The sequence below is a fragment of the Eumetopias jubatus genome, unplaced genomic scaffold (assembly GCF_037043125.1).
Source record: "Eumetopias jubatus isolate StellerSeaLion01/CBP00866 unplaced genomic scaffold, mEumJub1_p1.0 scaffold_7, whole genome shotgun sequence".
Taxonomy (NCBI): domain Eukaryota; kingdom Metazoa; phylum Chordata; class Mammalia; order Carnivora; family Otariidae; genus Eumetopias; species Eumetopias jubatus.
Genome location: NW_028274813.1, coordinates 121,073,178 through 121,087,143, shown reverse-complemented (window position 1 = coordinate 121,087,143; position 13,966 = coordinate 121,073,178).

Genomic DNA, 13,966 nt, shown 5'->3' with positions numbered 1-13,966 from the left:
CACATCTTGGCTAGTGTGAATAATGCTGCAATGAACATGGGAGTACAAGTATCTCTTTGAGAGAGTGATTCTGTTTTCTTCAGAGAAATACCCAGAATTACTGGGTAATTACTAGGTGGAATTATTGGGTGGAATTAGTAGATTATAGGGTAATTCTATTTTTAATTTTTAATTTTTTGAGGAATCGCTATACTCTTTTCCACAATGGCTGTCCCAGTTTGTATTCTGCCAACAGTACAGGAGGGTTCCATTTTCCCCACATCCTCACCATCCCTTGTCATTTCTTGTCTTTTTGGTATTAGCCATTCTGACAGGTGAGGTTCTCTCTCACTGTGGTTTGCGTTTCTCTAATGATTAATGATATTGAGCACCTTTTCAAGTATCTGTTGGTCCTCCGTATATTTTTTTTTGAAAAACAGCCTCCACAATTTTTGATATGACTTACTTATTTCTATAAAACCAAATGTTTTAATTTGAACTTTAATTAATCTTTATAAAATATTTTCATGAAGATAAAACAATTTCCCATTCAAGCATAACATGTCTATTTTATGCTAAGATAAAGAACAAATGTAAGGATATATACACATTTACGATTAGTTTGAGAGGGAGGCAACCATAAGAGACTCTTAACTATAGAGAAGAAACTGAGGGTTGCTGGAGGGGAGGTGGTTGCGGGGATGCGGTAACTGGGTGTTGGGCAGTAAGGAAGGCACTTGATGTTATGAGCACTGTGTGTTATCTGCAACTGATGAATCACTAAATTCTACCCCTGAAACTAATAATATACTATATGCTAACTAAATTGAATTTTTAAAAAAAGATTTGTTTTACTTTATTTTATTTTTTTAAAGATTTAATTTAGATTTTTTTTATTAACATATAATGTATTATTAGTTGCAGGGGTACAGGTCGGTGATTCATCAGTCTTACACAATTCACAGCGCTCACCATAGCACATACCCTCCCCAGTGTCTATCACCCAGCCACCCCATCCCTCCCACCCCCCTCCACTCCAGCAACCCTCAGTTTGTTTCCTAAGAGTCTCTTATGGTTTGTCTCCCTCTCTGGTTTCCTCTTGTTTCATTTTTCCCTCCCTTCCCCTATGATCCTCTGTCTTGTTTCCGAAATTCCTCATATCAGTGAGATCATATGATACTTGTCTTTCTCTGATTGACTTATTTCACTTGGCATAATACCCTCTAGTTCCATTAACGTCATTGCAAATGGCAAGATTTCATTTTTTTTGATGGCTGCAAAATATTTCATTGTGTGTGTATCTATCTATCTATCTATCTATCTATCTATCTATCTATCTATATCTACACATACCACATCTTCTTTATCCATTCATCTGTTGTTGGACATCTTGGCTCTTTCCACAGTTTGGCTATTGTGGACATTGCTGCTATAAACATTGGGGTGCACGTGCCCCTTCAGATCCCTACATTTGTATCTTTGAGGTAAATACCCAGTAGTGCAATTTCTGGGTTGTAAGGTAGCTCTGTTTTCAACTTTTTTTTTTTTAAGATTTTATTTATTTATTTATTATTTATTAAATTTATTTATTTATTTATTTATTTATTTATTGACAGAGAGAGAGAGAGAGAGACAACGAGAGAGGGAACACAAGCAGGGGGAGTGGGAGAGGGAGAAGCAGGCCTCCCGTGGAGCAGGGAGCCCGATGCAGGGCTCGATCCCAGGACCCTGGGATCATGACCTGAGCTGAAGGCAGACACTTAACGACTGAGCCACCCAGGAACCCCTATTTTCAACTTCTTGAGGAACCTCCATACTGTTTTTCAGAGTGGCTGCACCAGCTTGCATTCCCACCAACAGTGTAGGAGGGTTCCCCTTTCTCCACATCCCCGTCAACATCTGTCATTTCCTGACTTGTTAATTTTAGCCATTCTGACTGGTGTGAGGTGGTATCTCATTGAGGTTTTGATTTGGATTTCCCTGATGCCAAGTGATGTTGAGCACTTTTTCCTGTGTCTTTTGGTCATTTGGATGTCTTTGGAGAAATGTCTGTTCATGTCTTCTGCCCATTTCGTGATTGGATTATTTGTTCTTTGGGTGTCGAGTTTGATAAGTTCTTTATAGATTTTGGATACTAGCCCTTTATCTGATATGTCATTTGCAAATATCTTCTCCCATTCTGTCGGTTGTCTTTTGGTTTTGTGGACTGTTTCCTTTGCTGTGCAAAATCTAAAAAAGATTCATTTTAATTGTTTAGTATTGCAAAATGTTCTTCAGCCACCCCCTGCAATTGTTGGCTGATAACTTTGCTAATGCACAGGAAAATGATGAATGGGAATATGAAGAAAGGAAAAACAGGAAGCTTAGTTCTACCTGGAAAAGATATTTTGTTATGCAAAAACGTATTGTATTCAAGCTATCAGAGGATTTGACAAGTTTATTTTTTCTCTTCTCCTAACTTAAGTACTTCTCCCACTCAGATGTTCTCCACACTCTCAGCCAGTGTTTACCATTCACTCTGGAGCTGAGACACCCACAAACCTCTGTGTTTTGACACAGTCACCTTTGATTTTGAGGTTGCAGGGAAACTGATAGACAGAAGCTTTGCTCTGAGTCCTGAATACTCTTTGTGATAGGCAGGGCCCAGGGCAACGTTTCCTGTTCCCTGGGTCTGTGACTGGTACAGTAATACGTGTAGGGCAAAATGAATCTCATAGTCCTATAAGTTTGGTAAATGTTAAGTTAATGCACAGCTAAGTCATCTTTACTGTGGGCATTCTTAGAGCTTCTAATTATGTTAGGGAATCTAACAAAAGGGCTGTAAATCTAACAAAATTGGGAATCTTCAAGAGCGGGACAAAGGATGCAGCTCATCCCAAACAAATTCACCCACGGGGTCCTTTATTCTTGGAACAATTCATAGGACTGGTGTGCTGCAGGGAGCAGAATTTGGGAAATGTTGCTATACCTTAGTGTACAAAGTTTCCTCTCTACAAGGACTGGGCAGGATCAGGAAGCCATCTTGTAGGGCAGTGCAGTGTTTGTGAAAAAGCTCTTCCCTCCACTTTAGTCAGGGAGATGAGGTGGAGAGGGATTGAAGCTTGAAGCTTGAAGTCAGATTTGTGATTGACACAATAGTCAACCAGACTGAATCTTTAAAAAACCAAAAATTCCCTGAATTTAGGGAATTAGTTTGAGAAAGAGCCCTCTACCCAGTAGGAAAGGGGTTTCTCCAGAGAAGAAGAAATAAATAGAACTATTTCTCGTAGTGGTGTCGTTAAAAGCATAGTTTTTTGGAGCCAGACTACCTATACTGAAATGTTGGCTCCTCCTTTCATTAGCTGAGTGACCTTTGGCATGTTACTTAATTTCTCCAGGACTCAGTTATCTCCTCTATAAAATGGGCCTGATAAGAGTATCTATTTCGTAAGGTTATTTTGGGCATGAGTTACTACTATCTGTAAACACTTAGGAATGGGTGAGGTACAGAGTAAATTTTGTTTAAGTAAAAATAAAATAAGTTGGATTTTTTAACAAACCAGTTATACTCAAATGGCTACAGGGCAAGGCAAGAAGTGTAAGTGGTTGAAAAAATTAAACATGAGAAAAGGAACAGTGGGGGCCTCGGCAAACCGGGGCGGGGGGGGGCGGGAAGGGGGCACTTGTAAAGGGAGACAGCTATGCTTAACTGCAGCTGATTGTGACCACAAGGGAATGAGATCCAAGTATTTCTATGGCTTCTGATTTTGTTTTTGTTTTCGTTTTTTTTAAAAAACACCACCACTGTGTGGGACAAAGAAATATATGCACGAGCTGAATGTGGTTCATGGGCTGCTAATTTGCATTTGGCAGTCACCTGAGCCAGGCGGACCCTACCTGTTAGGAGCGAGGTTTTGGTGCGCATCAATGCAAAACCAACTGGAAATGGTTTGTGACTGCTTAAAAAGGGAAAAGGGGGTTCAAGAAGACTTTCTTTTAAGATAGGTGTGCTAGACCCGCTTTGAGGAGAATGCTGAAGGCATTCTGCGTCCAATGTCTTACAAAGACAACTGATGCGCTTTTATATTAAAGTAATAAATTGGACCTGATTAAAAAGTAATCTTTTCAAAAGAGTATTGATTAATGGATTCCTGGAAATCTGGGGAAAGGCTCTGGTGATAAGTTACCTGGTCTCTGTTTTTGGCCTTGTTCTGATCAGCAACTAGACATGATTTGAACATGTGAATTAATGATCTGATTATTTATTTATTTAGATTTCATTTTTTTAAAAGGTTTTATTTTTATTTATTTGACACACACAGAGAGAGAGAGAGAGAGAGAGAGAGAGCACCAGCACAAGCAGGGGGAGTGGCAGAGGCAGAGGGAGAAGCAGGCTCCCCGCTGAGCAGGGGGAGCCCGATGCGGGGCTCCATCCCAGGACCCCGGGATCATGACCTGAGCCGAAGGCAGATGCTTTACCCACTGAGCCACCCAGGCACCCCTATTTAGGTTTCATTTTTAAGTAAGCTCTACACCCAATGTGGAGCTCGAACTCACAACCCCAAGATCAAGAATTGCATGCTCCACTGACCGAACTAGACAGGCACCCCTTTATGTTTTTTTTAGATTGTGTAATTTGAAAACATCGGTAACACCTTGGAATCGAACAAAAAATAGATCTTAAAATTTAGTTTAAAATGTTAAGTAATATCCTTGTGTTAATTTTAACACAGAGAGAAATACATAAAAGCAAAATACGCCCTGCTACCCCATTCCACTAGTCCTTATCCACTTTCACTCTCTAGTTCACTGTTAACATCTTCTATTTACAAAAATCAAGAATAGTATATCCTACTAAACATATTGGTCTATAACTTGCTTCTTTCATTTAGCAATGAATTGCAGACATCTTTTGGTGTCAGGAGATAAAGATGTATCTTTACATTGTTTCCAAATTTCCACTAATATATTGTTTCCAATGTTTCACTAACAATGCTATGGTGAATATCCTTGTGCATATACTTCTCCATAATTTTGGAAGTGCTTTTGAACAAAATTCCTAAAACTAAAGCTCTACCTGACCCTTGAACGATGCAGGGTTAAGGATGCTATAAATAAAGGTTTTCTTTTTCTTCTGCAATCTCTCTCTCAACTTCTCATAGTGTTTTTTTATTTGCTATTTAATGTCATCTTAAGTAAAGAAAAATCAAAATGTTAAAATGTTAGCAAGTTTTACCCTTCATCTTTATATGTGCAAGGCCAGTTTTAAATGCAAATATGAGAGCATTTAACTCATGCAGAATCACCCAAATCACACAATTCATATTTCATAGCTTGTATATGCATATGTAATTTTTTCTTACCAGAACAGTGGAAGTGATGTACAAAATTAACTTAACTCTTTTTATTTCACTTTTTTTTGAGAGAGAGAGAGAGCATGCACGCGGCAAGCCAGGAGAAAGGGCAGAGGGAGAGAGAGAGAATCTTAAGCAGGCTCCATGCCCAGTGTGGAGCCCAAAACAGGGCTTGGTCTCACAACCCCAAGACCATGACCTGAGCCGCAATCAGGAGTCGGATGCTCAACTGACCAAGCCACCCAGGTGCCTCTTTTTATTTTACTTCTTCTTCTTCTTCTTTTTTTTAAAAAATATTTTATTTATTTATTTGACAGAGAGAGACACAGCGAGAGAGGGAACACAAGCAGGGGGAGTGGGAGAGGGAGAAGCAGGCTTCCCGCCGAGCAGGGACCCCGATGCGGGGCTCGATCCCAGGACCCTGGGATCATGACCTGAGCCGAAGGCAGAGCTTAACAACTGAGCCACCCAGGCGCCCCTTATTTTACTTCTTAATATATGCACATTTTCCCAGTACTCTGGAAGCTGGGTACTTCCTAAACATGCTGACCTTGTCCATGCTTTGAGTCTCACTGAATTCCCACCAAAATTCTGAGCATTGCTAACACTATATGCAAAGAGGTGGCAAAAAATAGTGGTGCACACACATACCGTGTGTATCGCCTCTGCTCACATGTCATCCCCGTGGTCCTATGGACCTCCCTTACAAAGGTCCAAAGAGAAAATTATGAAGAACATCAATATGGCAATAGCAGAGATCCTGTGTGACTGAGCAGGTTGCGTGTCCATGAAGCCAGCCCCAGGTAGTAGTGATACATACGTATGACTGCCAAGGCCAGGTCATATATGTCCCTGTAGCTTCTGCTTTGTTCTCTTGGATTGCTTGCCCTAGGGAAGTCGGTTGCCACATGGTGGGAACACGCAAACAGAACTGCAGAAAGGCCTACTTAGGGAGGAATGGAAGCCTTTTTGCCGATAGCTAGCACAAACTTGCTAGCCATATGAATAAGCCGCCTTGCAAATGGCCTCTGGCTCTATTCTTGCCTTCAGATGAATTCAGCCCCAGGGAACATCTTGACTACAGCCTCAGGAAAGAACCCAAGACAGAATTTCCCAGCTTAGCCACTCTGAATTCTCATCTACAAAAATAGTAGAGACAATAAATATCTATTGGGGACGTCTGGGTGGCTCAGTTGGTTAAGCATCCAACTCATGATCTTAGCTCAGGACATGATCTCAGGGTTGTGGGATTGTGAGAGCCCAGGTTGAGCTCTGGGCTCAGTGGGCAGTCTGCTTGAGATTTTCTTTCCCTCTCTCTCTGCCCCTCACTATCCGCTCTCTCGCATCCTCTTAAAAAAAAAAATCTGTATCTATATATCTATTGTTTTTAGTTACTAAGCATTGGGTAATTTGTCACATAGCAATAGATAACTAAAACAGTGCTTTGATTCACATTTACTTTAATTTTAATAAGATTTGGCATCTTTTTGCATGTTTGATGGCTACTTATTTTCTTTCATCTTTGACTTGCTCATTTATTTTTATTGGATTATCTTTATCTTACTAATATATAAAGAGGTACACCAAGGAAGTCAGCCCTTTGTTGGTCACATGTATTACACCACATTTTTCACAGTTTATAATTTTTTTTTTACTATATTTCCATTACAGGAGTTTTAAATTTTTATTGTGGCTTAATTGACCGATTTTTTCCATTGTGCCTTTTAGATTTTGATTCAAACTTACTAAAGGTTTTTCTCAATTCACAGTTATAAAAATGTTTATCCATGCCTTCTTTTAGTACTTTGATGATTTCATTTACATTAAAATTTTTGATCATTTAAAACAATTTTTTTTTTGGTGGGGGAGTGTGTGTGTGACAGAGACAGAGAAAAGAGAAATCCAATTTCACCACTTCACAATAGTTAGCTAATTAAATAATTTCAATTATTAAATAATCCTCTCCCCACTGATCTGAAATACCATCTTATTCACATCCCAGACACCTGTCTATTTTGGGGTTTATTTCTGTACTCCCAATTCTCTTCCATTGATTTGTCTATTCCTGCACCAATGTTACTCTTCTATTTCTGGATAGCCTGGATATTTTCTTGGGTTTCATTTTTCTAGAATAATTTTGGAATCATTTTTCAACTTCAAATAATTAAGTAAATCAATATCCCTTGATATCTTTATTGCACCGAATTTATGAAATCGAGTATCCCTATGAGAGTAAATCTGCCTTTCCACTGGTTCACATCTATATTATGTGTTTTGATAAACTTTTAAGACTTTCTTCATTTAGGTCCTACATACTTATTAAGTTTATTCCTAGGATTTTAAAAAATTGAAGTACAATTGATATATGGTAAACTGCACATTTTTAAGGCACACAACCTGATAGGTTTCTTTTTTTTTTTTTAAAGATTTTATTTATTTATTTGACAGAGAGAGAGACAGCGAGAGCAGGAACACAAGCAGGGGGAGTGGGAGAGGGAGAAGCAGGCTTCCCGCAGAGCAGGGAGCCCGATGTGGGACTCGATCCCAGGACCCTGGGATCATGACCTGAGCCGAAGGCAGACGCTTAACGACTGAGCCACCCAGGCGCCCACTTGATAGGTTTCGACAAATGTTTGTAATCATGAAAACACCACTGCAATCAAGACAATGAATACATCTGTAATTCTCAAAATTCCCCCGTGCCCCTTTGTCATCATCACTTCCCCAAATAACTACTGATCTGCTTTCAGTCACTACAGACTAGTTGGCATTTTCTAGGATTCTATATAAATGGACTCGTGCAATATATACTCTTTTATGTCTGGCTTCTTTTACTCAGCATCATTATTTTGAGATTCATTCACATTGTTCCATGTATCCATAGTTTGTCTTCTTTATTGCTGAGTACTATTCCATTGTATGAATACACCATAAGTTGTCTAACCATTCAGTTGCTGAAGGGTGTTAGGGTGGTTGCCAGTATTTCGTTATTACAGATAAAGCTGCTATGAATACTTGTGTACAAATCTTTTTATAGACATGTGCTTGCTTTCTTTTTTCTTTGGTGAATATGGAGGAGTGAGGTGTTTGGGCCATATGATAAATGTATGTTTAATTTACTAAGAAACTGCCAGGCTGTATTGCAAAGTGGCTATAACCACTTGACATTCCCACTAGCAATGCTGAAGAGTATTTTGGATCTTATTTTTTATTTTTTTTAATTTGAAAAAAAATTTTTTTTAAAGATTTTATTTATTTACTTGACAGAGAGACAGACAGCAAGAGAGGGAACACAAGCAGGGGGAGTGGGAGAGGGAGAAGCAGACTCTCCGCTGAGCAGGGACCCGATGCGGGGCTCAATCCCAGGACCCTGGGATCATGACCTGAACCGAAGCCAGACGCCTCACAACTGAACCACCCAGGCGCCCGGATCTTATTTTTTTTTTCATTAATTTCTGGTTTTATTGCATTATTAAAACAGAATGGGGTCTGATTTTATTCTACTTTTTTTGAATTAATGTAGGTATTCTTTATGGCATTACAAAAGATTGATTTTTATAAATGTTGTGTTGGTACTTAAGCAGAGAGTGTTCCCTGTGCTCAGGATATGGAATGCAACCTTATTGATTATATAATCCAGAACTTTTATAGCCCTACCTATTTTTGTGTCTATTGCATCCATCATTTGCTCAGAGAAATGAATTTTCGTCTCTTACTGCTATTATGCTTTTACCAATTTCTTATTATTTCTTTGCTGTTTTGTATTATGCAGTTTATTTATAGCAAAAAGATTTACAACTGCTGTAACTTCATTGTGGATTGTTCCCTTTAACATTCTAAAGTCTCCTTGTTTTATAAACTACTTTTTCACTTAATTTAACCTTACCTGATTTTAAATTATTACCCTGTATATAATTTTTATTAAATCCTTAAAGCTTTTGACTGTGGAAATTTTCAAACATCTGCAGAATCATGAAAAAATAGTATAATGAACCCACATTGTATCTAGTATCCAGTTCCAACAATTATCAACTGATGGCCCATCTTGTCCATACTCAGAAAACTCCCTCTATACCTGGATTATTTTGAAGCCAGTCCCCAATATTATATAACTTCATCTGTGAATATCTCAATGTGTATCTCCAAAAGATAAGGACTCTTTAAAAATAACCATAATATGATTGTCATTCTTTAAACAATTGACATTCTCTGATATCATTATGAAATAACATCATAGCATTCAAACTCACCTAATGGTTTCCTAATTTTATAGTCTATCCAAATCAGAAGCCAGATAAAGTCCACATATTACAATTGTATCTTTTAGGCTCTAAGTTTTCTGCTCCATCTCTTTCTCTTCCTTGTAATATATTTGTCAGAAATACTAGATTTTTTTTTTCCTCTGTAGCATTTCCTAGAGCCTTGATTTTGAAGAGTTCTCCTCTATGGTACTTAGCGTGTTCCTCAATCCTTGTATTTCCTACAAACCAGTATTTAGATCTAGAGGCTTGATCGGATTCAGGTTCAACATTTTGGCAAGAATACTTCACAGGTGTTCTGTACTTTCATCAATCAGCCCATGATGTCTACTTTTCTCATTTTAATAATATCTCATTTTTAAAAGATCCATTAATTCATTCTGGGTAATAAAATGGTGCAACATCATATCCTATAATTTTTTCTTCATTTGTTAACTGGATTGTTTCTCTAAGAAGAGACCTTCTTTTTTTTGTTTGTTTTTTTTAAAGATTTTATTTATTTGACAGAGAAAGAGACAGCAAGAGAGGGAACACAAGCAGGGGGAGTGGGAGAGGGAGAAGCAGGCCTCCCGCGGAGCAGGGAGCCCGATGTGGGGCTCGATCCCAGGACCCTGGGATCATGACCCGAGCTGAAGGCAGACGCTTAACAACTGAGCCACCCGGGCGCCCCTAAGAAGAGACCTTCTAATCAACTATTTCGTTACTCTGAGGTACAGTTCACATGGGAAAGTCAGTTCCGTTTCCTTAAATTTTCAAAATAATGACTTGGTTCTCTAGCATTCACCAAAGGTAATCTATTAATTTCTCCTTTTCTTTTTTTCTTTTTTAGTGTTATTATGAACTCATAGATTTAAAAATATTTGATGTGCTGCAATTCATTGGAAATTGTCATTTTTATTGATGTTGGAGTTGTCTCATCTTTGGACTTTGGGAGCTCTTCAATTTACATCACGAATCCCTTTGATATGACAACCATAGCAGTCTTTGATATGTTCCTTGCTTTCTGGTATGATAAGATGTCCCAGATTGAATTTTCTTGTCCCAGATATAAAATCAGTCATTTCCCCAAGAAGCTCTGACTCTCTTTAGCGGGTAAAGATATTTAGAGATCATAAATTGGGTGCTAAGCACTGTGTTCCTTATGTTTTCACTTTCCTGCTATGTCTATGTACATAGTTCGCCTTTTAACCTTTCAGAGATGTTTTGTTTTAGATACATGAGTTAAGTTTTTTTCATCAATACATTTTGAGATTAACAAAATAAACCAGGCTATTTCCATAGTTCTTTAATGTATAATTGAAATGGACATATTTAGCAGCTGCAAGATCCCTACATTGGCTCCCTGATCTATTTTGTGAGGACTATTATGATAGGAAGACCCAAGTAGAAGGCCTTGGAACCTTCCTCCCCTTCCAAGATGTAAGCCAAAAACATATCTGAAGGAATTTCTGAGGTCAGTGCCACCTCAAAGAGTTAAAAGCTACAGGGATGTTAATTCTACTGCATGTCCATTTTTTTAAAAAGATTTTATTTATTTATTTATTTATTTGACAGAGGGAGAGAGAGAGAGCAGAAACACAAGCAGGGAGAGTGGGAGAGGGAGAAGCAGGCTTCCCGCCAAGCAGGGAGCCCAATGAGGGGCTTGATCCCAGGACTCTGGGACCATGACCTGAGCCAAAGGCAGATGCTTAACGACTGAGTCACCCAGGTGCCCCTACTGCATGTCCATTTACCTTGCCTAGTTGGCCTGCACAGAGGTGGTTGGATCTTGGAGGGTCACAGGTGATTATCAGATAATCAGGCAGAGATACCGATTGCAGTTGCTGTTGCAGATATAATATCTTTCCTGGAGCAAATCAACTCAGCTCCTCATACTTAGTACACAGCTATTGATGTGGCAAATGCTTTTCCTCCTATATCAGTTTGCAAGGCCTCCTGAAGCATATCTCTCCGTAGCAGAGATAATGGTACACTTGCCTCAGGGCCAGGTAAATTCTTTTTTTTTTTTTTTTTTTTAAGATTTTGTTTATTTATTTGTCAGAGAGAGAGAGCACAAGCAGGGGAAGCAGCAGAGGGAGAAGCAGGCTCCCCGCTGAGCAGGGAGCCCGATGTGGGACTCGATCCCGGGACTCCAGGATCATGACCTGAGCCGAAGGCAGTCGCTTAACCAACTGAGCCACCCAGGCACCCCACTCTCCTTGTTATTTTATATAAGGCTTGCTGTTAGTCTTTAGGTTCCAAATGGTTCACATGGATTCCAACTGAATTAGAAGAGAAATCAGCCTCACCCAGAGATGTGTATGGGGACAGTTAGGATTTTGTGTCTCCATTTTTTTGGAAAAGGCAGAGGGCTTTGATGTACAAGAAATGGTCACCTCCCGTTTGGTGGAAGCGTGGAGCTGTTGTTCTTGTCTTACACCCCTGACTTCTGGCTTTGTCCTTTTGGAGACTTTGTTCCCCAAAACAGGTGCTTGCCCATGTGGCAACACTGTTCTTCATCTTTAGAGCTGAGAAACATCTTCAGGGTATGTCTCAGCATTGATGTTAGTATATCATATTTCCCCCCACCAACATGGTCACTTTCAGTGGTCTGACTTTGAAGATAATAGTTCTTTCTTCATTTCAGGAGTGTTTTCATCTGTCCTAATTTTGGATACTTTTTTTTGCATCCCGTTTGTTTATTCTTGATTTAGGGACATCATTTATCTATGTGTGTCTCCCATAGTCTTCATTTTATCTCTAATTACTTTCATTTGTTTGCTTTTTTCCTTTCTGTGGGATTTGTGTGTGTAATGCATTATCTTCCTTGAATTTTATTCTCATGTATTAATTAGTTTTTTTAAGATTTTATTTATTTATTTGACAGAGAGAGACACAGCGAGAGAGGGAACACAAGCAGGGGGAGTGGGAGAGGGAGAAGCAGGCTTCCTGCTGAGCAGGGAGCCAGATGTGGGACTCGATCCCAGGACCCCGGGATCACGACCTGAGCCGAAGGCAGACGCTTAACGACTGAGCCACCCAGGCGCCCCATCATTTATGAATTAGTTCTACACAGGCCTTTTTTGCGTCTTCAGTTTCTTTCCTTGCCTCTGAAACCTTCCTATTATTCTTCTTAGTCTACTGAGTTATGTTTGCACATTTAAACTTTTCTTTCAGACATTTCATGGTCTGTCACTTTGAGGGCACAACACATTTATTCCTGATATTTCCTTCCCCCCACCCAGTGTACCTCTGTTGCCTGAAAACAGGACTTTTCACTTGTTTAAAGGTCTGGAATCATTTCTCTAAGGAGGGCCAGTCCGTCGTTCGTGAACAGCCCTAGCCATGATTACACTTGTTCGTTCTCACAAAGAAGTTACCCAGGTACTGGTCGTAGTCAGAGTTCCCCAAAGAAGAAGAACCAAACAGCATGTGTGTATGTGTGTATCTGACGGCTTGGGATAGCAGGCTGGAGACTCAGGGAAGGGCTGCAGTTTGAGGCCAAAGGCCATCTGCTGGCAGAATTCCCTCTTCCTCAGGTGAGGTCAGTCTTTGTTCTACGAAGGCCTTCAGCTGACTGGAGGAAGCCCATCCACATTATGGATGGTAATCTGCTTTACTGCAAGGTCACCCATTTAAACGTTACTGGGGCACCTGGGTGGCTCAGTCGGTGAAGCGTCTGCCTTCGGCTCAGATCGTGATCTCGGGGGCCTGCGATGGAGCCCCGCATCGGGCTCCTTGTTCAGCGGGGAGCCTGCTTCTCCCTCTCCTGCTGCCCCCTCCCCCGCTTATGTGCACTCTCTCTCAAATAAATAAATAAATAAATAAAAATGTTAACCTCACCGCTTTCTTACACCAGACACAAAAATAAACTCAAAATGGATTGAAGGCCTAAATGGGAGACTGAAGCCACAAAACCCCTAAAAGAAAACAGAATTCTAAAAAGAAGGCAGAAATCTCTTCGACATCAGCCTTAGCAACATATTTATGGATATGTCTCCTCAGGCAAGGGAAACAAAAGCAAAAATAAACTACTGGGACTACATCAAAATAAAAAGGTTTTACACAGCAATGGAAATTGTCAATAAAACAAAAAGGTAACCTACTGAGTCGGAGAGAATATTTATAAATGACATGTGTGATAAAGGGATTAATATCCAAAATATACAAAGAACTTATAAAATCTAACATCAAAAAACAAATAATCCTATTAAAATGGGCAGAGGAGGACCTGAATAGACATTTTTCCAAAGAAGACAACCAGATGGCCAGCAGACACATGAGAAGATGCTCAGCATCACTCATCATCAGGGAAATGCAAATCAAAACCACAATGAGAAATCACCTCACACATGTCAGAATGGCTTGAATTAAAAAGACAAGAAATAACAAGTATTGGCAAGGATATGAAGAAAG